The 26,124-nt window shown below is 45.6% G+C and overlaps 1 pseudogene; it reads left to right on the forward strand.

Moving 5' to 3' along the window:
* The window catches only part of LOC146200371 (uncharacterized), a 71,868-nt pseudogene extending 49,293 nt beyond the window's left edge, over positions 1 to 22,575 (forward strand).
* The last annotated feature ends 3,549 nt before the right edge of the window (positions 22,576 to 26,124 follow it).

A 26,124-nucleotide genomic window follows, 5' to 3' on the forward strand; every position in this document is an offset into this window, starting at 1 on the left:
TAGTCCTTCGTCACGGTGCCCTTGCGATCGTTTTAACTGACAGGCACGATATTTACTTCAGCTCTAACCCAGGAAGTGATGCGGCTCAGTAGCACTTGTCATCGCAGAACAACAGCTTATCACCCTCAGACGAATGGCCTTACTGAGCGACTCAATGAGACCATCGCCGATATGCTTTCTATGTGCGTCGACGAAGATCATACCAACTTGGACCAAATACTAACATTTGCGTATAACACCGCAGTCCAGGAAACGACCCGCTTCACACCGCTTCGTTTGGTGTACGGTCGCGAAGCTGTCACCATGCTGGAAGCAATGCTACTGCCAGATGTTGCCCACCCATCGATTGCCGGTGCTGACCAATTCGTGCAGCATGCCGAGACCGCTCGCCAGCTGGCAGGACTGAGTCCGGACACAGCAAGTTAAAGATGCTCGACGTTATAACCTTCGTCACAGGGAGGTAATTTACAACCCTGGCGATCAGGTTTATGTGTGATACACCTGTTTTCCAGCGGGGTCGCTCCGAGAAGCTTCTGCGCCGCTACTTCGGCCCGTACGAAGTACACCACCAAGTGAGCGACTTCACCTACGAAGTGATCCCGCAAGGAACTCTTCGCTCAACCCGACGGCAAGCACAATCAGAATTCGAACATGTCGCCAAGATGAAGCCCTTCTACTCCCGCTAGGTTAAGCTACATGTGTCTTTTTTTTGCTTCCTTTAACTGTTTTGTGTAAACGCGGCATCCTCGTCGACTACGGTTATCCTCGACCTCGCCACTTGGCATCGGGACGATGCCTTTTCAACCGGGATGAGCAATATGCCACAATGTTATCTTACTGGCGCCGCCATGTGGCGAGCTCGGGAGACTTGCACGCACTCGTCTTCGCTCTCGGTGCTCGCCCGCTAGTTGGTTCCGTGCCTTCGTTTGCCGGTGCCTTTGCGTAGGTGAAAGTAAACCAGCATATCCAGTTTTTCCGGCTTCTGTGACTATATTACTAATAGAAAGGTAAGGAGCACTTTCAGACGTGCAGGGCGGAATATTGAATTTTCCGTACCAATGAAGCAATTCTTGTGAGAGCTGCTCCATGTTACTGGGATCACTGTTGTTTGGCTAGCACTCGGCGAGTAAACAGTAAAAACGCCATGACCATGTTTCAAAGCACACGTAAAGAGAAATACTTTCAGTCCTTGGTGCCCTCAGCTGACAGTGTCGAAAACAAAGATATGTAATCAAAAAGCTTGACTGTACATCCTACAATTGCTGTCAAAATAGCCGATCTGTTTCGAAATCAGTGAGCTAATGCTTCACAATGAGCGCTGTCAACGCAGTCGACAGCCCTAGTCCTTCGCTCAGGTAACTAAACCTGCCTAAACCCGCGTCATCGTTCCCTTATAGTAGCCTGAGAAGGGATAAATGGTAGCTCGTTAGCATTGGTAGAGAAACCTTCGTTTAGCATTACCATATTTTTTCTGCCGCAGCTGCAGTCTTCATGCCTCCGACTGACGCCTGGTAGGACATTATGGAAAGATTAAGATGGTAGTAATACACTAGTGCTTTTGACAGCTTCACTGGTTCCACACCATGATTTTCCAAGGACGCACGTGCTAGCCGCATCTATGGTGGCTGTGATCGAAACTTTTCTCTGGAATTATAAGTCAGCGTTTATCAATTTTCAACGAATGCGTGGAGGAACCCGAAGGGAAAAAAATGCCGGTAAAATGAAAATTCAAATCCTAATTCAACATGCTAAGGTGTGGCGTAAAATAGACCCGTTCTTTTTTCCCCAGTCAGTGCGCTCTTCGGTGGTGACATACTCTTAGCGGTATATGGCAAGTTCGGCTGTAAAATGAGTTGCGTAGCTTCGGTCAAGAGAAAAAGTTGGCGAAAGGCACCAGCTGTTACATGCAAGATTCGCGTAACGGTCCTAGACCTTTTGAACGAAATAATGGGTCACTTACGGCGGGTATACGTCTAGAAGGCGAAGGCAAGGAGAGCGTTGAAGAACAGCAGCAGTACAAAGTAATGGATAGCCATCTATAGTGAGTAAAGATGGTTTAAAAACAGAAATGCCTGAACACACTACCACTTGCCGGACCACTCAAAGTCTCTGTTTCCGGCGGTCGTTTTTGTTGACATGGCAGAAAAATGCGCCTGTGTTTCACTGATGTGTTTATTTCTTCCGTCCATCATCCCGCAGTGCATTATGGCTGCGGAGTAACGTAACTTGCCACTTAAAGTGAGACAAATCTGTCATTCAGAGTACGAAAGGAGTATACCTGGAAAAGCCACGAAGGCTTTGATGGCAAAGCGTTTCAACAACTTGCCAGTTTAAAAAACAAGATAAAAACTCACCCCTAGAACAAATTCATCAAGGACGGAAAGCTGGTTGAATCGGTTTCAATGTTTTTAATAAAGGTTCTTGACATTGAAAGGGTTTGTGCGCTCTCGATGTGTGACTTGTAGATTAAATGAAAAATATTTACATCATAGATGCCACTTTCAGAGTGGCAAACGGTAAGGTCTTTGGCCGAAGACTTTTGTCGCTGCTGACTTCTCGCGGTTTAAGTTCAGTTCATTTCTTTTATTTTTGTATTGGTCGTACTTAGCGTTCCGCTGTGATTTTCAAGCGTAAATAAATTTTACGATCAAAAATTTTCTGTAACCCTTAAGCTGCTATACATTACGTGCCCCTGGAATTATACATAATAAGGTACAGTATTATGCTTCTTGCAAAACAATGTAAGTAACAATGTTTACTGCTCACTTGTGTAAGATAGCGCTTACTATATGCGTATACAGACCAAAAGAACTTTATGCGTGAGGGAAATGGCATTTGCATTGTAGGGATTAAGAAATGAAATGGTATCACAAGGGCTCAGCTTCAAGTCTGAGAAGCAAACCACGAGTTATGGGTGATAAACGAACCTGAATTTTATATTATTTCACATATAACTGAATATTCACCGCAACAAAAGACTCAGTTAGGTAGCTTATTGCTAGTACAGTTTCGCTTTTTTTTTTTTGTTTTTCAATCCGGCGAATGATAAAAATGACTAAGTATTTAAACATCCAGCGTGTATATGACGGAATATGTCCAGAGGGTATCTAGACGGCCGGCTTCACCACAAGCGATTGCAGTGCAGCCTTTCCCACAAGCTCCTGAAGTTGCAGCTTCTATTGACTATCCTCCTATGCATTTGGGCCAACCGGAAGGCGTCGATGCCTGACGCTCCAAGGTGAGACGCCGCCTCAAGTGCACATAGATCTTCCATTCGATCTACCAGGATTCCTGAGAAGTATGAGCATTCAGCCAGACCTACGACGCGCCCAGCGGTTCCCTGCTCTTCCACAAAAGCATTTTCTACCTTCCCCGCCGGTATGCTACCGCTGGGGCGTCGAAGGTCACATCGTCAGATACTGCCGTAGTAGGTTCCCACCTCGCTACAACCGTCCGGCGCTTCCAACAGTACCCAACAATCGGCAATACAGTCCCGTTTTTCAACAATCAAATACTCAGCGTGGGTATTACCGCAACATCCATAACCAGAATCTACGCGACCACTCCCCTGCATCTGATAGAAGTGTTACTCCACCACCCGCCTTCCGTGCGCGTCGTTCTCCATCACCGCCACGGCGCTCCATGTCGCCTCAGCAGGAAAACTAACCAGCGCGACCAATGGAGGTGAAGCCGCTGGAAATGTGCTATGTGCCAACATCCCTCCAACTATAATGCTCAAAAACAAAATTCGTGTGTTCATTGATGGTGTGTATTCATTAGCTTTGGTAGATACGGGTGCGACTGTGTCTGTGATGAGTAATCAGTTTAGGCGCTTGTTGGAACGCAAAGTGATGTTAGAATAGGACCGTGCTTCAACGTTTTGTGGTGTGAGTGGAGAGGCGTTGCGGCCACTGTGTGTGTGTAGTGCGCAAATGCCTGTGAGTGGTGCAATTTTTCAAGCCGAATTCGTAGTCTTACCCAACTCTACGCATGTCATCATTTTAGGAATGGACTTCTTGGAGTTTTGTGGCGCTACCGTGGACTGCCGAAGTCAAGAGGTCCATTTTGACGGCTCGCATCTGCCGACTCTTTTTGAAAGTGGCCGCAAAGAAACAGTTTTTAGTATTACCGAAGACATAGTAGTTCCACCTTTGTCTGCCATGTTCGTCCCGTGTCCTCTCCACTTCTTGACCAGGTTTCATTTCAGGCCGTGGTGCACCCTGTTCACTCAGCATGCCTGAAGAAAAATGTTATTATCCCTCACTGTATGATCTCCGTGCATCATGGTAGTGCTTCATTATGGACAATCAATCCATCGTCCGAGCCCGTAGTTTTACCAACGGGATTGAAGCTTGCCTCCAGTGGACCCGATGCGCCCCACATCGTTGCTTTGGTCACAGATGCTACGAGTGCCACCGTACCTCTGCCTGCTAATGAAACTTCGATCTTCCGCATGATCAGCGCCGATCTCAGCTCACCTCAACGCCGTACTCTTGTGGATATTCTTCTACCCTTTTCGCCTACGTTTTACTTTTCTCAAACAGATGGACCGACCTCTCGCCCTGCACATCGGACCCATCATACTATCGACACTGGTTCGGCTCGTCCCATTCGTCAAAAACCATATCTCGTGTCCCCATCTGAGCGCAAAGTCATTCATGAGCAAGTGGAGGACATGCTACGGAAGAAGGTAGTACAGGAGTCATCTAGCCCCTGGGCTGCCCCTGTTATTCTTGTACGCAAGAAAGACGGTTCGTGGCGATTCTGCGTCGATTATGGGAGTGTAAATTCTGTTACGAAAAAGGACGTCTATCCTCTTCCTCGAATAGACGATGCCCTCGACTGCCTCTCTGGTGCGTCCTATTTTTCTTGTCTTGATCTCAGATCTGGCTACTGGCAAATTCCAATGTACCCTGCGGATAAGACAAAAACAGCCTTTGTAACGCCAGATGGCCTTTATGAGTTTAATGTTATGCCATTCGGGCTGTGTAATGCGCCAGCCACATTTGAACGCTTTATGGATGCAGTTTTGTGCGGCTAAAAATGGGACATTTGTCTTTGCTATCTGGACGATGTCGTCATATTTGGGAAATCCTCCCAAGAACACAATGACCGTCTAGTACGCGTCTTGAATTGTCTGCACAACGCCGCCCTAATTCTAAACTCGAAAAAGTGCCGCTTTGGAGAGCGCCAAGTGCTGGTGCTAGGACACCTTGTCACTGCTGATGGTGTAATGCCGGATCCCCAGAAAACTGCCGCTGTTGAGTCTTTTAAAACCCCACAGACAGTGAAGGAGTTGGGCAGTTTTCTATGGTTGTGTTCGTATTTTAGACGCTTTATACATTGCTTCGCTGACGTTGCTTACCCATTGACGTGCCTTCTCAACAAAAACTCCACTTTTGACTGAACACCAGACTGCGACGCGTCATTTCTTCAAATGAAGTTTCTTTTAATATCGAAACCCATCCTACGTCACTTTGATCCTGCTGCAGTGACAAACGTTCCCATGGACGCTAGTGAATCGGTCTCGGGGCAGTCCTTGTCCAACGGCACGATGAACGAGAGCATGTTATCGCGTACGCAAGTCGTACTCTGAGCAAGCCGGAGCGAAACTACACAGTCACCGAACAGGAATGCCTGGCTGTAGTTTTCGCTGTGCAGAATTTCCGTTCATATTTGTACGGACGGTCGTTTACTATCGGAACTGACCATCATTCACTCTGTTGGCTGCGGAACCTTCGAGACCCATGTGGTCGCCTCGCACGCTGGGCCCACCGGTTACAGGAATATGACTTTGCCGTGGTGCACAAAAGCGGGAGGCGTCATGCAGACACAGATTGTCTGTCTAGGATGCCAATGGCCACGACTGGACCTGACAGTGACGATTTCGACAATTATATATCGACCCTCGAGCCAGCGTTCCCCGACACGAATGTTTTCAAAACGGAACAGCAAAATGATAGCAGTCTGCAGCCTCTCTCTGCCGCCGCCAAAGTCAGTGCACCTACAAGCCGTTTTTGTGTGCGTGATGGCCTCCTATGGAAAAAGAGATTCGCCTGTCGGTCAGCGATACCTACTCGTAGTTCCCAAGACGCTGTGCACGGACGTATTGCGTGTTATGCATGATGATTCAATTTCTGGGCATTTGGGATCAGTTCGAATACTCCACCGTGCTCAAGAAAGATTTTACTGGCTCAGAATGCGCTCGACGATTGAACAATACGTTGCCAGTTGCAAGCAATGTCAACGCCACAAACGTCCAACTGCAACTCCGTCTGGCTTGCTGCCCCCTGTGAAGACCCCGACAACTGCGTTTGATCAAGTAGGCATTGACGTCGTAGGTCCGTTTCCGAAGTCCGTGGATGGAAATCGCTGGATTGTAATCTGCGTGGACTATCTCCCACTCAATCAATATGCGCCAAAATAGAAAACGCCAATGTAGAAAAAGAATCAGATATGGTAGCGGAATCTCTGTGAATAATGCAGTCGACGACAAACAGGCTGCGTGAGGATTGTATAGCATTCAAATTATCAGTGTTACATAACTAAATATCGTTAATTAATCAGTCCTGTGAAACAAAACAAAAGTTCTTCGATCCCCGAGCTTTGGCGCATCTTGGCTTGACTGGCGCCTAGTGTCAACAATAGAGACATGTATCCCTCGAGATACGGAACCTTTTGTGCAATTCCCCTTCCACCGCTGTTACAAGGATTGCCTCGGCATTGAGATACCTATGGTCATCCAAGGCAGTTCTGAACACCAATGATTCTCGGTCGGTAGCAGTGGTATGAGCAATATGAGTACAAGAGAATGATCGTACTTTTCGTGCAAAATGGTAGAGGGCAGGATTTAGTCAACTAAGAGGGCAATTTGTGGGTAGCTGGTCGGTTAAACGAATTGCATAACTGCAAGATGTGAGTGTTTATCCAAAGTTAGCAGATGTAATGCAGAGCGAATAATGTGTCAAAGTTACATTGTGGCATTGCTTTTTATTACGGTGGTAACTTAGCCTGAAAACCATGCCACAACAAACAAATGGACAGGGAAAGCGCTAGCTCCTCCAGTGCTTTCTCTGTCTACTCGCTTGCCCTTCTAAGGATGTTGCAATAACGAACCGATTGCTCTGTTTTAGTTTAAATTTAGTCCCTCGTTGCAAAAATAACTTTTTTGAAACGCTCAGCATCCCGATATCCCCAGCTTAAACTTGAAGGCAGACAAATGACATAATCTAGCGCATCCCCAGGTAACGGTGACATGGACACCATCAACCCACCTACAAGTCTGAGTGACAAAAAACAATTAAGCAAGCAGGTATAGCAGCTGGCTTGCTACCACTTCGTCGGCACGTGGCTTTCGTTGATTCGCTATTTCCAGGGCTGTTCTGCTTCGGTTTCAGTGCACCTCATGTTTCTTCTATTCTCTTTTCGTCTGACATTTATCGTCTATAAAAAGTCACTTTCCTGTAAAGACAACTTATGTTGCAGCCACGTGTCTTCATGCTCTTTCTTTCGGTGCCTTTCTTGTCGGAGTATAGCAAAATTTTATGTCCCACATAATAAACTTGCACAAGTTTGGCTCATGAAAACCCGCAATTCTGTATAAAATACCGACCTCTTGCTGTCGATCGTATGTTAATAAAAGACGCTGCTGCATAAGAGACTGAATAAACGTAGCGGCGTGCAACAGCACACGGTTTGGTTTGTATAGGATCGGGTTATTCAGTTTAAGAATAACACTAATGCCCTCGAACGGCAGATATTTAAGACATGCGCTTCTTTGAAAACTTCTCCAAGATATGCGGATGAATAATAAAGACGCAAGCTCTTCTGAGTGAGAAGGGCAAGTTAATGTATTCCCTGTCTTTCTTGGTAAACAAACTTTCACCTAGAGCTTTAAATTCATGAAACGCATAAGGATGATCAGCAAATGTGATGATGTCTTTGCGCGCTGCGCTGATGACCTTCTGTGATGACCTTCTAAGCCTTACAGGGAACCGTACTTGGCGCCCACGTGTTCCCTGAAAGTGCAGTGGTATCAATAATTTATTTATCAGCTTGCTTGTCTGCCATCTACCCCTAGAGCTGCACTTATAGGTTGAAATGAGCCTCAGGCAAAAACAAAGGAATGGAAAATATGGCAACACTTTAACGGCAAGTTTTTTGTTACAGAGCAGCAAAAATGCCGAAGCGTCGCATATATTTTAGGCTAGCATTGATCTCGACTAGAATACTGATCATGTACACAGTGTACGAATGCTGGCGCCTAGCGGAGGGAAATTCTTTAGTGGGTATTTACATGTGCGCCAAAACGCAACATGGTAAAGCAGCGACCGTTGAAGTTGAGCAATTTCCTCTAACCTTCGCTCATAATTTCTTGGTTTCGTCTGAAGTTGGGGTGTTTTTAAAGGAGCTTCACCTTTGTCATATTTCGCTTTATTCAGCAAGGACGCGAGGCGAAAGTGGAGAGAACATGAAACAACGCGATTACGAAGCAGCGTTAAAAACAGGAGACATCCTGCGTCAAGGCAATTCCAACCGAATGGTTCTTCCACCGGTCACAGCTTTGCCAAGGTGGTCACCTCGTTGTAGGAAGATATGAATAATTATGGGATTGAATGGCAACAAGGCAGGGGAAGGTGTCTCAATTTATAGATCTGTGCTGCCAAATATGCGGGGTCTTTCAGCGAACGCTTTCAAATATTCCTGGCGACAATGAGCTCTAAATAGCAAGACTGTATTTGCTGGAACAAACTCTCTGCGTTGGCCGACACAATTTGATCCGGAATTCTTAATTACACATTCAATTACTAAACCCACTGTCTTTTTTGGTGATTAATATATTACAAGCCTTTCAAGGCCCACTTGCGGCGTTAAGGAAGGGAGTGGAACAAAATCATTCACAACGCAGCAAACAAGAAACAAAATGTAATACAACAAAGACACAAAAGACTAAGCTTACACAGAATGCAAGATCAAATCAGATAACAATGTATATTAGCCAGTCACATGGGTTTCAATGGAAGTGTTACATAAACACGTGTTAGAAATAGGGCAACCAAGAAGGGAAGCTGATACCAGTCACTGTCTGTCCTCGGTGTAAATTATTTGAAATTAATGAGGGAATGCAATTAAGGAAACATTAGTAATAATTGATTTAATAATGAGTTGAAATATGCATTTGTAAGACAGTATGTATGCTTACTTCATGGCGATGAGATATGAATGGCGACGAAGTGATATGAATGATGGCTGTGAAAGAAGGCATCGTTTTAACTGTTAATTGTGGTAGTAAACCTTGAAGAAAAATTAGCACTCGCGAGAGGCTTGTAGGAAAACATGCAGGCGCCAACTCTCAGGCCTGGCGTACAAACCTTTCTTGCGAAACATTATTAATAGAACTATATGAATAAAAGGTCACTACTTTTCATTTTAATTGTCGCAGTTGGGTAGTTGGACCCAAGGGGGAGATCAAAGCTGCGAACAAGACGGCAGCATATAAATCTTTAAAACGAAGGAAAACTCGCGTTCTATACCTATGCAAAGCTAACAAACTTGACGATTTTCCGGTAAGAAAACGGGCCTGAGCGTAGGAAGCTTGGTACAGAGGCGACGTCCGGTGATCGCGTGTGCAATGGCTACGGAACTCAGTTCGCTCTCGAAGCAGCATTGCACCAATGTCGTGTGCATTCTTTAGCTTCGCAACTTTGTGCAAGAGAAAGGCCAGTCATTTCTAGCCCGTAACTTACTGTTCAGATGCCCGGGGTGAAACAAAGTGTGTGATGCGTCACATTAGAGTAGGCCGTTCGAAAGGTCGCAGTAACTCCGACACGCTATCAGTGGCCGTCGCGTCTGCACTAATGTTACTGCGCGTCTCTAGCACTAAATTTAGCTCTCGTATGGGAACAAAAATACACTCGAATTTCTCGCTGTCCTGCGGTTTACAAAAATTATTCTTTCTTATTTTCAAAACCTGATATCGCGTCGTCCTGCTTACGGCCCTGAATTTGCTAATGGTTTTAACCCCCCAAGTGCGATAGTTAAAGCGTTATATAGTCTCTCTCTCTCTTTCCCTCTTGTCAAGTCATGTTAGGCATGTTGTTGTCATGGTGTTAGTTCCTGCAACCATTTTTTGTTCTACGAAACCTACTATTTTTGATGTACTTTTTATGTTTTATCATAAGGAGCGGCTGTTTTATGCGGTGGATATCCTCCCTTGAAAACCTGAATAAAACCAAAATATCGTTTATCGGGTTATTCTTTGCTCTACGTGCAAAAACCAGGCAAGGCGGCACATGTTGCGTGAACAGATCTTCATGCGACCATTCTTACTCTGCTACACAATACTAGAGGGTTGTAAGGGGGCGAAGCTGACTATCAGTAAAATCAATTTTGGCCGCCCTCAAAACAAAAAACAATTTTGGCCGCCCGCCCGCTCGCCCGCCCGCCCGCCCGCCCGTCCGTTTGTCCGTCCGTCCGTCCGTCCGTCCGTCCGTCCGTCCGTCCGTCCGTCCGTCCGTCCGTCCGTCCGTCCATCCATCCATCCATCCATCCATCCATCCATCCATCCATCCATCCATCCATCCATCCATCCATCCATCCATCCATCCATCCATCTGTCCGTCCGTCCGTCCGTCCGTCCGTCCGTCCGTCCGTCCGTCCGTCCGTCCGTCCGTCCATCCGTCCGTCCGTCCGTCCGTCTAACCTCATACCTACTCACTCACCACGCACTTACCACCCACCCATACTCACTCACTCACTCACTCACTCACTCACTCACTCACTCACTCACTCACTCACTCACTCACTCACTCACTCACTCACTCACTCACTCACTCACTCACTCACTCACTCACCTAACCACCCACACAAAGTTGAAAAGCTAGAATAAACTTAACCAGTCCGTGAAAAAGCTTTATTGAATTTGAAGCATCAATAAGCTATAAACGCACAACAAGCAGTGCATGCAATATCGCCTGAAAGCCCAAGGACCCAATAGCGCGTAAAGCTTTTTTTTTCTGCCTCTTCTGAGCGCACAAGCGATACTTGGTCGCACGGGTTCATAAAAGAATGATTTTGCCGGATCCCAGGTCGATAGCTTTCACATTTTAGAGAAAAAGCACCATATCATTGCCCGCTGTCTGGCGGTTTCAGGGGCACACGTGCTGCGAAAGAGGCGAGCTGCGCGATCTATCCTGGATGCTACTGGAATCCCGCAAACCGTGGCGTCTCGAACAATGAAAGATGAGAGTAGGCGCTTGGTGTGGAAACAGAACTCCGGAGATGACCCATATAGCAACAAAGCGATGTGTAGTCGAATGCAGGGGAAGAGTGTGGAAGGAGAATTGAGAACGCAGTAACTTCGTGCAAGCAATGAAGTATGGGTTGCAACGCTTCGATTCGGCCTTTGGAACACATTTCGACAAAAGCGCAGAAGAAAACTTGCGGACGGCTACGGAGAAAGTGATAAAGGGTACCCCGTGAGCGAAGCGAACGTTCCAGCAGTAAATAACTATTAGGCAGAGCGGAATCGATATGAGATATAAATCATGGGTACCTTTACCCAAATTACAGTTTGGGCTACCATTTCGTTTCTAGGAAGAATACGTCGTAATATTTTGCTGCATTTGAAATCGCTTTCTGTACAAGCGCTGGCGGAGTAGCCGAGGTGTTTGTGAACCTAAGACGGTACCTTGCAGTCGCATGTGGTGCCTTCCCAGCAGTGCAGATTCCTACACGATGCCATAAAAGTGGATCTCCCCATGGGACATGATGGCTATTGTGAAAATCGATTTTGAATTGGTTTAATTGTCTATGCTTCTCAATTTCTGTATAACATAGTGCGTCGCGTCTCCATCATATAAAGCCTATTTGTTAAATATGCCATATGTATCAATATGTATCAGGGACACTTTCCCTCCGCCCTTCAGTGAACGATAACATAGTGTTAACGGTTCCCGTCTGCGCTCCCTATAGGGACCCTCTTTTGCTAACCCGTATTATGTAATTCGTTTAGAAAAATCTGTGGCCCGTATTGTGGCACACTTATTAGCATGAAGTCGCGAGCTACCCCATTATCTGTAACTGCCCTTGAGATAAACACAAAAACCACCTTTGGCGCCTTACCATTGTGCTTTTTTGGTTTCGCGAAAGCGCGGCTGAATCGATTTTCAACAATCCCGAATAACTCATTCCCGTTCCGCCCTCCCATCTAAGGGATGACGCCAGCTCATCTCAACTCGGACATGTGAAGGGGTCCCGTAATGTCACGGAAACCATCGAACATCTGGCTCCTGGCAGTTTCGCCTGACAACTATCTCCTGCTAGAAGCATGCTCCCTATCTCAAGCTCACAGCTGGGATGTCGACGTTGGAGTTTGTAATGAACTAGGCCTTCAACTGCACCGAGCTGAATATTGTAGCGAAAGCTACACTGTGGTAGGTTTTCAAGACCTCAGGTGGCCGCAGCTACGTCTTGGATTCTCCAAGACGTTTATCCTAACAAAACCCAGCCTGCTATGACATTTGAATTTACGTTACCCCATGCTACGGGCAGGAGCTGCCAACTCGGGTCGCTCCGTTCATCGTTCCGGATATCAAAATCAGCCTGCCATAACCGTTTGCATTCTCGTTTCCCCTACGACACAGAGGCACGTCCATACGGCTTGGTTAAAGCGTGACTTTATATGTGGGCTGGTAGCATTCGCTCTCGCGTCCTGCACCTAAAGGATGAGCTTAAATGTTCCTAATAATGTAGCACCTTATCGGGCGTCAAAGGGATTAATGTAGGAGATAAAAGAAGCTTCCGCCGTTGTTTTCGCTATTCAGCTATGGGTTTAACCAGAGCTAAACCACAACTAATGTTTTAGCTAGCACGTTGTTGATAACGTTGCATATACTACAGAAAATGGGAATAGAAGGCAATTCTACTAAGTGTTCCGTATTTAAAGCGAGAGGACGAAAATGCTCATACGGCAGCTCAACGTCGACTGTTTGGTGCACGGGCCTGAGATTAGTGAGAGAAGTGCGTGATGGCGGTATTACACGGTCAATAAAAAAGAAATAAGAACGGATAGGGATATAACAATGAAGGGGTTTTGTGCAGTGTGTTCCATGGATTCCTTATTAGCGGTTTGGTGCCCGTCTGGGCTATGGGAGGTGCCTGGTCCGCGACCGACTGCTGGATACCACATGGTATAAGAACTACAAGGATAATCGAGCTTAGCGAAAGCTTATGACTCGATGCGCGTTTCCATGACGCCTCCCTAAGTTGGATGTGCACTTTCGTAAGCGAGCCGACAATTTAACACCTCAGCGTGTAGAGGTAGATCTTCCTACTTCGGGTCCGAGATCGTGCGCTCTACCCAACGTGTTCTAGCAGGTATATACATTTCAATTACACCGTAATGGACCCTTCCAGAGACTTACGAGGAGCTAGCCCAAGAATGAATACTCAAGCGCGTGGCCGCGCTCTCGAAGCTCAAGTGCGCTTGAAAGGGCCCCCAATATTTACGAAGTGTCGCTAGCGAAGATCGCCCCAAGCTGATGCTTGCTACTGTGTGCATTTTTGCATCGTTATTTTACCATGATGGACTAAAAAACACTCCGAAGAACGGTGAACCCAAACTCGAGTGTGTGCCCTAAAACTAGATGACCCAAGACACTTCAGCGCATCGTGTAGTCTTTGGCGAGTCCCGGCCCTGCTGCCGACAGTATGACTAAGAGATGTAACGAATATATACGGCGTGAAATGTGACCGCGTCGCGTATCTTCTCAGGAGCTCGAAGTCCTCTTAGAACTAATGCAGTGAAACTTTTGTGGTAATCGATATAGACCAATTTTCTACCCAGATTACTCATTTCTTTCGATAAACATGAGATTTTATCCACCATTGAAAACGTGCTGTTTTCGATCAATGGGAAATTTGCATTGAGCTTTGTTTTGCAAGCGAACCAAGACCTGCAACGATAATCAAGACTGACAGTCAACGTCGCGGTTCAGTATTTATTAAAAAACAAACGCTTCAGAAGACACACCAGTAAATTGCGAAAATATTCTTTTTTTTTTTTCACTTTTGGACAAAGCTTAGACGTTGGCTGGGGTTTATCCTTTCGCTTAGAGCTCTCTCAAATGAGAACGCAATTCGCGTGATCTAGGGCTCTTGAAGTGGCCTCATCCATTTACAACATAACTTTGGACAAATATTTGGTCGCCCGTGTTATTCTTTCTTGCGGTCAGAACTGAACCAATTGCTGGGTGATGCTTTTTGCGACAATATTTCTTGTGAATATCTTACGAAGAATGCTCCATGCGGGCGGGGAATAAAGAGAGAGGGGGGAGCCAATTTTAAGCTATATTCTATAGCTGACATTATCGACGTACCCTACTCCACTTTTTGTTTGTTTTATGGCTAAACATAACGCAACTACTAACGCGATTCTCAGTGCAAATTTGACTCTCTTGTTCATTACCCATGCTAGAATCAAAATGGTCCCAGTAGAAATAACAGTGATGTACCATAGAGTGAATTCTTGGAAACACCAGCCGGCTTTGGGAAGGGTGGAGGGAAGGGCGGTAGTATAAAGCAGGTACACATCACCTTTTTGAAAAAGTGATGACCAGTCGAAACAGCTTCTAAACTCTCGCTGCGAGTTATTTTGCAGCTGTAATAAACCGTGCAGATGAACGAAAATATCCGTGTAAATTTTAATACAATGATGGCAGACGCTGCTGAACTTGGGAAGCGTCGCTCGGCTGAGTGTAACTCTAACGTGTGGGTCTAAGACATACCATAGTAGCTAGTGTATAAAATGTGTTAGTTCAACAAAAATACAACAAGCTACTGCTGTGTCAAGATTCCTTCACACCTGTGCCTTTGTAATACCTCTGCATTAGGCCCAATAACCCCACCAATAAGCAAGGCTTCGTGTGTGCAGCAGAAGGAATCATTTAGTCTAGATATATGTTCTCATTTTGTCGCATTACGCATTGCTTTGGTGAGCAAGCCACTAAGGAACCGTTTAATTCTTGTGTGGGAGCTTCTACGGCGGCCAGCACTGTTCCATTGCTTAAACTTGCTATCTAGGGTGTTCCTAGCCACTTCAAAATGTCGGCTCGTTTATCGCCTGTCTATATGTAGCGTCGCCTGAAAGGGCTTTGTCTACGGATTTCCAGCTTGTCGCTTTCTGAAATTGATTATAGACGAATTCGGTTATGGTGCTTGTGACTATGCTTTTGCAAGTGGCTAGGTGGATAGATGTGTCTGTTTTCTCAAAGCGTGTACAATTCTTGACTTAGTACAGCCCTTTATGAATATTTCCGTACTTGGCACAAATAAGTAACGGATGGAACTCCCCGAATCGCCGACAAATATCTGTCGGAGGTCACCTATGCGGGTATTACGGTATCCAACCGATGATTCCGATTGGTATGACTGTCGCTAAAAGAGCAGTGGTATCACATGAAACGGGGCTCTTTCTGAGGTACGGACAGGTGCATTGACTCCAGATTGTATTAAGGTATGAAGCTTGAAATGGTTTAAGCTCCAGTTTTCGCTGCCCGTGCGATCACGTCGAGCTAAAACTGAGAGCAAAACTCCAGGAACCGATTTGCCTTAATCTGGGAGCCGAAGCGTGATTATCCGGACGCCTAACGAGATTTAACGTGACGAGTTCTCCGACACTTCAGGGTGAAAAGGGCGCTATGTGGTACGACGGTGTCCACACCGTACCCCAAGAATGGCGTCACGGTCCCATACACTCAGTCTTTCACTGTTCTGCATAGTCAGCTTATGGTAACCGGGTGTATACACGCTTGTCAGACCTGCGTCGCGTCGTGGCCGAATACGCTTCAACATTGCTGTGCTTTTCAGTGCCGTCAGCGACACAACTGCTTAATCAAAGCAATGGACACTGACGAAAGAAGAGGTATATAGATGTCTTTCGAAAAGCGATCGCTTTGCGCGGTATACGCCAAAGCAGACGACTGCTCGCCCCTACCGACAAAGGGCTAAGCCCCTAACGCTTAAACCTACTCCCGATTATGGGAGAGGCCGTAATGTTTTCATCTTTATAATTCTCATCATCATGATAAGGACTACAACCACAGCATGGCAAATGCCCGTCCCATATCTCTCCAGTAACTCGGACCTGTGGGAGCTACATCCATATGATCCCCGAAAAATCAATATCCTCCAACGGCCCGCTTTCTGTCGCCCCTATAATGCTCTTTTCTTTGGAATCCAGTTTGATGCTATTAGCGACCATTCTATAGAGGTTCATCATATGGGCGCTGGCATATTGTCGCTCGGCTGCCATGGTAGCAACTGAGAAGAGGAAAGGTGACGTCCTTGCTTTCCTCCTTACCTGTAAAAACGGTAAATAGACAACTTTGTAAGCGATAGTTATACAGCTCATTCGCTCGAAAAGCCGCCAACGTCGTAATAGTAATAGTAAGAATAGTAGTAGCAGTATTAGTAGCTGCCAACACCGCGTGTGAGAAATAATCGGGGGCTGATGAAGCAAATTGTACCATGGTAATTTGTGGTTCAAGTGATAAATTAATGTGTCAGATGCGATAACAACGTAATGAAATCAGTGTACTTGAAGAAATTTGAAAAAAAGATTAATTTAAAAAACTGGTAGAAACGTTCTAAGGTGTCGCAATCCTCAGAATAGGAAGCAATGCATGATTATGCTCATTAGGGAAACTTACCCCCGAATTCAGAGATGTAACTTGAAACGTGCTCGGACTTGACTTCGGCAAAACGACATGGAGCACCAAGCCGACTTCAAAACGCCCAAGTCGGCAGGCGCGTTTCATAGACGTTCACGCCGACGTGCTCCATCACGTCAAGTACGCGCTCAAATGCCATGACACAGAGATCGCTGTGATCGAGATTAACAAACATTTCATTACAATAACGCGCACTATACAGCAATAAAACTATTTATCTTACTTAGCACACATAAATGCATAAATGCTAAAAGTGCTGCAACGGGCGTTGCAAATAGCATTTCCAGCTTCTTTTGGGTGAAATATGTTTGTGGGTGGCAACACTGTATATGACAACTGCTGAGCTTGAATGCTGGTTGAATGAAAGCAAACGTGGAAAAAGAAAAGCGGAAACGCCACAAGACCGGTAAGTGCACGTTGAAATTTTGCTAGACTGCAAAATTGTTTGCTCCTCTGCATATTCTGTGTTCTCTACATGAGTTCGCGACAACTGGGTGTGCAATAAGCGTAAACTGGTAGTAAATACCAAGTGCTGCAGTGCATGTTTATGTGAATAGTAGAGCAAGTATGCGCTGAATAACGCTTGCGCGACGTATGCTATCTTGTTTCTTCACTATTACGAGCATGCAGTCGGATCGAAACGTGCGAACAACATATATTTATCTTGTGTTCAACATACAGAACTGCCTTGAACTGAGTGGAACTATTGGCAGTCCCAGCCACGCATTTGAACGCTCGAGTCGTTTGAGGGCGATGGTACGCATTCGTTTTATGTTGCAAAGTAAATAAGTGAACATTCGCGTCCACATCTCATCTTGATCTGACTGCACATGCAGGCTGCATTATTTGTGCAAACAGTTCTCGAGCAGTGTCGAGTGCAGGGAACAACCAGCCTTTACTGGCCGATGCTGCTAATTTCATATATGTACTAGAAGCAGAGTTATGAAGCAGCAGTAGCACGGGGTACTGTGTTGCATGGGACTGGTTCGGGAAAACAAGTTTGTACTCAGTGTAAAAAAGTGGTAGCGGCGTAGCGCGGTGTATGTTTCATTTCATGCTAAAAACACTTCATTACTGTTTATGAGGAGGATCAGCATCCGCCACCGGGACACCCCCCCCCCCCCCCCCCTAGTCTCCTAGTGGGAGTGATCGCTGGTCACATGGCGACCACAATAGATAATGAATTCGACAGTGATGCCAGAGAAATGCAGCCCCACGTCGAAAGCCTGTCTGTCGTGAAGCTAATGCAACCAATGATCGATGGGCCTAATGACACGGATTTCGACTATGCTGGTCAGGTGCTTTGAATCTGTAATGTGCTTGGTCAATAAGGAAGCATTTCCTTTAATATGGACTTCTCATATTGCTGACAGCATGCAGTTTACCAATGAACTGCATTTTCTCATGTCTGTTTGCAATGCCAAACCTTTCACCATGTACTCACCGGTATAACTACTATTAAAGGTGTATGCAAAGGTCGTCAAGAGCAGTCACTTTTCCGTGCTTTTCAAATTTTGGTGCTCCTTTATGGCCTCGGTCTTTTGGGCCAGCTGCTTTGCACACCTTACATCAGTAGAAACGTTTCCAGTTTTCGAGTGTGCACCACTGGCGGACATACAGGATAGCTGCTCAATAACAATGTGAGCCCAAAAAAGACAATAGTGAGGACAGGTAAATGATAGCTTTGTCGATGACTTTATTGCAGCCTTCACGTTGTTGCAGTGTAGCCATTCCACCATTCTTGCTGGGGTTGCATGCTTTATTTGTTTACAGCATATTTTTCATGAAATGACAGGTTCCGAAGACAATTGCATGCACAGTGCGGCAATTATTTATTGCTCTGTTGTGCAGAACTGCCATGTGAAACATAAAAAAATTCAAATATTGCAGCCATATGCAAAAAAGTAGTGCTAGCTTGAGTTTATCTTATTGCACACATGTTGTCTTTTGTACATGACAGCTAACGACTGGGAACCTGCCAGCACTGCTGATGAGTTGCAGCCACCAGCTCCCACTGCTAGTGAAATTGGGTAACCTGGAGCAGCTTCAGAAGCGAATAAGATCACTTATGATGCTGTGCAGCAAGATTGAATATCAAACACAGTTGCGACAGGCTGCACCAACACTCCACTTGATTCTGGAGCTGCTGCTGGCTGTACCTTTGCTGCATCAGTAGCCAATGGTGACAATGCCACACCTGCAAGGGAGGGAATGGTCCTTCTGAAGAAAAGTCTCAGACGAAAATGAAGTCAAAACTGAAATTCTGAGTGACCAGCATGCCATCTGAATACTGCGCCTCCAGGAACACTACAAGACGCAACGAGGCCGGGCAGCAAAGCAAATGTTTGAGAAGCTTGAGCTCGAGAAGTTAAATATCGAGGTTGAAAAGCAAAAAGTGGAGCTAGAGAAGCAAAGGAAGCAGCTGGAAGAGCAATACGTCCAGCTAAAGGAACGTAAAAGGGAACTTGGAATCCTCAAGATGAAGAAACAAATAAAAGAACTGCAGCTGCACACACTGCAGTGTGCTGCAACACCATAAGAATGAACAAAATGTACTTGTGAACAAAAATGTTGTGTAATCAGCCCATCCAAGTGCATGCTTGTAGTCATGCATTTTTCTGTAGTTCATGGCCGGCTGCTGGACAATGCCACTCTAAAAAAAATACTTTTTGTGCCTTACCAACTTTCAAGCTTGCACGCCTGATCACTGACAAGCCGAGTGATAGCATACTATGAGCAACAGTGCCTCAACAAACTGTATGTGCGCTTTTCAAGGACGAGTAGTGAATGTGCCTCTAAGGATAAGGTACCATTCACCCAGTCCAACTGGTTTGACCTACTGATAATGTGGCAAAAGGGGTTGCTCCAGCTTTTGAACCAATTGAAAGCCCTCAATTACCAGCAAATTCATTGGTTGCCAAATGTTCTTGATTAATTCAAAAGCACCAGTGACAAAAAGTAGTCCACATGTGGAAACAGACTTTCATCACATTAACTCTTCACAATTTTTGACAGCATAGCAAATACTGATCCTACCGTGCACAAATGTAGATGTGGCAAACAAAATGCCAGCCAAACAAAGGGTATTTCAACCGAGCAGCCTTTACTGTAATCAAGAACGAGACATTCACCTTTTTAATCAGGACGGTAACTTTTAATATTTCACTTCTTGTTGGTCTTAGACCAGCTATTTAACTGTTCCAGCAAACCAACGACAGCTTTTTACCAGCACAGTAACTGCTCAGCCCTATTTCAGTAGCATCCTTGGGCCATCCGAAAGGACGGCAAGACATGTAAGCAACCTTGGGAAGTGATGAACGTCCGTCCAGCTAACATTCAAAGGCTGTGACTAGGAGTAACTCCCGCTGCACTTGCATAGCATACACTGGGTACCAATTTTCATCTGATGGAATTGCTCTGGACCCAGTAAAAATGAAAGCCATTGTATCCATGGCACTGCAATTAGAAAACAACAATAACAAAAAACAAATATTTTGAGATTATTATCTTTTCCGAGAAATTCATTCCCATATTTTCAGAAATCACAAGCCCCCTTTGCGAAGATTTAAATGACCGCAGGCACTGAGCACAACACACTGAAACAGTCAAGGTCATCATGACGCAGTTGGTCAAGCTGGTGATGGGTTTGAGCCGTCAAAGCCCGTACCAATATCAGCAATGCTAGTTCTTGTGTGATGAGATCAGTATAACCTCAGATCCATTACACATGCTACAGCAGCAATGATAGAAATGACGCGAAATAGAATTGAACTACTAACCTAAACGTTTCTGCCCAAAACATTTCACTATTACACCTGCAGACATAATTTGACCACGCATTCTGCAGAGAAATATATGCACAGTGTGGCAATTACTTAATGCTCTGTTGTGCAGGCCTGCTATGTGAAGTAGTAACTCCAACAATGCAGCTTCTCTACGCCCTCTAGAGACCAATATAAGATGGGTATACTGATTCTGAAAGCGGGGGGGGGGGATATGTAGTGGAAGCAGACTGGACTGCTGGGGGCACAGTGACCTAAACCACGGCTGCACACCTTCGCTTTCTCAGCCGAAATGCAGCATTGTTCGCAGATATTGCAGCACCGACAAAGAGCCTCGAACGCAAAAAGTTGTATACTGTTACACCGAGGAAAGCAACACGCTCCTTGAGGGGAACCTATTAATACCACTTGACCGTAACAGGCATGTTTCTTAAACTGTAAGGTATATGGCCCAGGGGAGGGGCGGAGCTGATAAAGCTTATGCAGCCACAGCAACAGCGAAATGAGGAAGACTGCTTGCAAATGTCAAGTCGACAACAGAAGGCAGAAGTATTCTGTATTCCGTCCTGTACGGCAAGACAGTCTTTTTTATTTCTTTGATTTTGTCAAGTAATCACGAACCCATAGTTGAAAGTCATGCCAGAGTTTAGGTCACAAAGCAAAAACATGTTGCTGGGATATAAATCACTATGCCTGGAGCTTGAGTCTGTTTACAGCACAACACTAATTACCTTGCAGAATAAAGTGTCGAGTTGCTTCGAAGGGTTACTACTTCATGACTATAACACTGCTACTTGCGGTTGTTCCAAGGTGCTCTCAACATGTTTCATATGCAAAAGACACATCAAGAAATATAGCTCTCCAAAACAAACAGCATCGTCTCACCTAACTTAGAGTACCATAGCTAGCACAATCAGAGTAACAAGATAAACACCTCGACCTTACTGATTGCCAATGGAGGCAAAAATAAGCAAGGCATCCATCTACTGTGTGATATCACTTCATGATAAAAAAAAAACAAGGTGGTGTAAATTTTTGCAATTCTTAACCAAGGCATCCCCCATAGCCAGAGTTTCTTTGGAACTATAATACCTATAAACCATACCAAACAAAATCATCAGCCCGAAATAAACGCTTGCTTTATTATGTAGAACAGGCACCAGTGGTGTCCTCAACAGAGAAGGCTGCTCTTGAAAAGCTCTGCCTCTGAGGTACATAGTCGTGTTCGCGTCCTGTAAGATCAACACAGTCCACGTGAAGAATAGCATTAGAAAAAAAAATTTGCTGGACACTCAGGCTATCTTTAACACCACCTTTTCCTTCCGCAAATTTTGTAAATACTTTTGTCAGTAAGTAGATTTGTGATGAAAGGAAAGCACAGTATCTGTCTCATTTCTTGGAGGACAAAAACTTAATTTTCGTAATGGTTTATAGAGAAGTAAAATAATGGTATCGTTACACTGCTTCATGTATGAGGCCAAATACACAGGCTTTTTACAAAACCAAAGAAGACGGCGACGGCTAAAAGGATTACGTGGACAAATGATGGATTAAGAAGATGAAGAAGTAGGCTGTGACATGGCAAGCGCTGATTGGTGAATAGAAGACGATGAAGGCGATGATAAGGCTGACGTGTATCAACGCGGAGGTTATACAAAGGCGCGATAAGGAGAGGCAAGGGGGTGGAAGCCAGAGAAGCGGAGGCTCCGGGAGGTGAGGAACGTCTTGGCTGGGAGTGAGCAACGCCGGCTGCTGGACCGTGCACTCATGTTCTACGGCACTGCACCGTAGGCTCCCTGCTGTTCTCAAACCGATTCCGGGGATTGAGCGACTACTCAGCCACCTGCTACGTCCAGGGGGCACCTCTAAAGCTCGTACCACCGTCCACGTGCATCGCCCAGGAGGTTCACCTGAACGCCGCCACGAACGCCAACGTTGCTTCAGCCGACGCGTCAACGGCAGGTCGCCCGTTGCGGCCAACAAGACCAGCTACTTGCAAGCCGAACACTACCTCGACGCCGACGCCATTGCCTGGACCCACGAAACGCGTCACCAGCTTCTAACTGTAAGCTCGAAAACGGAACGCTGTCTCTTAGTGTGAAGCATCGCGTCTATCATTAGCCTTTGTAGGTTGCGTTACTTCTTGTTAATTTTGTTTGCGAGTTAGCGTCTGTTTGTGTGCGTTAAATGTGTGTTCCTGTGGGTACGGGTTGCGTCTAGTTCATGCTTTCGGCCTGAGCGTTCTCCGGTGATCCGTGACACACAGTTCTCAGTGGACAGAGGGCCCGTATTCCGAGTCTGCGTCGTTATCCAAGTGTCGCTATCTCAAGTGACCTCGAGTCATCTGATTGGCCAAAACGCGGCAACCGGGTGTTGCCACTACGGAACCGGAAAAGGTGTCAACATCATGTTTCGGCGTTTCCACCAATCAGCTGACTCGAGGTCGGGGAGATAGCGACACTTTCGATAACGACGCAAACTCGGAATACGGGCCCAGAACAACGTAAGGAAACGGACAGCATTTAAAGTATAGGCCTTCGTTTTTCCTACTACATTCTAGACACTTCCAGCAAACCCCGATCTGAAGGGGGAATATGGCGATGGCTTTTTGACCAAGCTAGCTGTATACACTCTCACGTAGAATGGACACTGTGAACAAATGCTCGAGTTTAAACTTGAAGAGGTGGTTAAAGGAATGACGCTTTGTAACTGGTAACCTGCTTTGGGGCACCTGTGTGCATAAAGAAAAATTACATGAGGCCATAAAAATAAGCCAGCAGTCGGCGATACCAAGGAAAGGGTAAGCGATTTTTTTTTTATTTTTACTTTTTGCTACTGGCTTGAATTACTACTGTATCTTAATCACAGTACACAGATTACAGTAATAATTCAGGCTAGTCAGTAAGTTCAGTCGTTTAGTCGTGTCCCACTCTTCGTGACCCTATGGACCATGTCACGCCACGCTTTCCGGTCTCACTATCTTCTTAACATCACATAACGTCAACTGCAGCGCCTCGAGGATGCCACCTAACCATCGCATTCGCTGCCTACCCCTTCTCCTTCGACCCTCAACCTTTTCCAACATCAAATCTTTCTCCAGCGACTCCTCTCTTCTCATCAGATGACAAAAGTAACTGAGCTTTAACTTTTGAATTTGACCCTCCAATGAGCAGTCGGGGTTTATGGTCGACAATATCGACTGATTTGATATTCTGGTAATCCAAGGAACTCTCAAGATTCTCCGCCAGTCACAATTCAAAATCGTCAATTCTTCGGCGGACAGCCATCTTCACAGTCCAACTGTCGCATCCATACATCACAACTGGAAAGACCATAGCACGAGTTATAGGGATCTTGGTTGGCAGACTAACGTCTCCGCTCTTTACTAGGCGGTCTAGGCTAACCATGGCTGTCTTTCCCAGAAGCAGGTGTCTCCTAACTTCATGGCTGCAGGCTCCTTCCGGGGTAATCTTGGAGCCCAAGAAGAGAAAAGCTGTCACAGCTTCCACTTCTTGTCCCTTGATGCTCCAGGACTTCATAGGGCAAGACGCCATGATCTTTGTCTTTTAATTGTTCAGTTTAAGCCCAAACTTTTCACTCTCTTCTTGCACGCCCATCAGAAGTCTTTTGAGTTCCACTTCACTTTCTGCCATTAAAGTGGTATCATCCGTATATCTAAGATTGTTGATACGTTTCCAGCAATCTTCACTCCAGCTGAAGACTCGTCCAGATCGGCCTTTCTCATGATGCACTCTGCATATAGGTTAAATAGGCAGGGCGACAGTACGCAGCATTGCCTCACTCCTTTCTCAATCGGAAGCCAATCAGTAAGACCATGCCCAGTTCGGACTGCTGCCTCTTGCCCTTCATACAGGTTCCTGAGGAGACAGATGAGGTGAATTGGAACTCCCATCTCTTGGAGAGCTTGCCACAATCTGCTGTGATCTACGCAGTCAAACGCTTTCGCATAATCAATAAAGCAGAAAAAGATGAGTATCTGGAACTCTCTTGCTTTTTCCATGATCCAGCGAAGGTTGGCAATTTGGTCTCTAGTTCCTCTGCCATTGCGAAACTCAGCTTGCATGTCCGGAAGCTCCCGATCCATATACTGCTGCAGCCTACCTTGGAGCATTTTCAATATCACCTTTCTAGCATGCGAAATTAGCGCGATCGTGCGGTAGTTGGAACAATCTTTGGCACTGCCTTTTTTTGGAACGGGGATGTAAACTGACCTCCTCCACTCCTGTGGCCACTACAGGGTTGTCAAAATCTTCTGACATAATGTATGCAGAATGTTAAAAGCATCATGGTTGAGGTTTTGAAGCAACTCAGCTGGAATGTCATCAATTCCGCTAGCTTTCCTCTTAGCAAGGCTGGCCAAGGCCCATTCAACTTCATTCTTCAGGATGCCCGACTCGAGATCAGTAATCACAACCGTTTTATGTTGGGTTTGCACATCTGGGTCCTTCTTGTACAGTTATTCTGTGTATTCCTGCCCCCTCTTCTTTATCACTGAGGCTTCACTGAGGTCCTTGCCTCGTTTGTCCTTTATCAAGTCCAGCTTAACACAGAAGCTTCCTTTTGATATCTTTGATTGTCTTATACAGTGCTCTTGTGTTCCTTAATTGGCTGTTGTCCTCAACTGCTTGATACTGTATGTTCAGGAAGGCATTCTTATCTCTCCTGGCTATTTTCTGAAAATCCGCATTGAGAACCTTGTATCTTTCTCTTTCCCTCATAACTTTTGCCATCCTCCTTTCGTCAGCTATTTGCAAAGCCTCTTCAGATAACCAGTTTGCTTTCTTGCATTTCTTTTGCGTTGGAACTACCTTAGTAGTAACTTCTTGTATTATATCGCGAACATCAGTCCACATCTCTTCAGGCTCTCTGTCTTCTAGATCTAATTCTTGAAATCGACTCCTCACTTCCATAGCTTATTCTGATGGAATTTGATCCAGATCATACCTGAAAGGCCTTGTAGTTTTCTGCGTTTTCCTCAACGAAGCTTAATTTTGGTAACAAGACGCTGATGATCGGAGCCACAATCGGCCCCAGGTCTTGTTTTTACTGCTTGTATAGCGTTTCTGCATCTATGCTGGCAAATAATATATTTGATCTGATTCCTGTACAGACCGTCCGGTGAAGTCCATGTGTACAGGCGCCTCTTGTGCTGTTGAAAATGAGTATTCGCTATGGTCAGATTGTTTTCTTGACAAAACTTTACTAGCCTCTGCCCAGCGTCATTTGGCTTACCAAGACCGAACTTGCCTGTAATTTCGAATATTTCTTAACTCCCGACCTTAGCATTCCAGTCTCCTATGAGAAAAACGACATCTGATGATGTAGTGCGGTCTAAAAGGCATTGCAGGTCCGCATAAAATCTCTCAACGTCAGCTTCTTCAGCAGCAGTGGTTGGTGCATAGACATGGATAACTGTTATGTTGAAAGGGTGACCTTGGAGCTGAAGTGAAATCATTCGGTCGTTTTTGGTGTTGCACCCTAGCACTGCTTTGCCCATTCTTCTGTTTACTATGAAAGCGACCCCTTTCCTTCTCTCGGATTCGTGCCCACAATAAAAGACATAATGGACGCCGGAGTTAAATTCTCCCATT

Source organism: Amblyomma maculatum, chromosome 2, assembly GCF_055883805.1.
Source record: "Amblyomma maculatum isolate TAMU_Amacu chromosome 2, ASM5588380v1, whole genome shotgun sequence".
In the NCBI taxonomy this organism is placed as follows: domain Eukaryota; kingdom Metazoa; phylum Arthropoda; class Arachnida; order Ixodida; family Ixodidae; genus Amblyomma; species Amblyomma maculatum.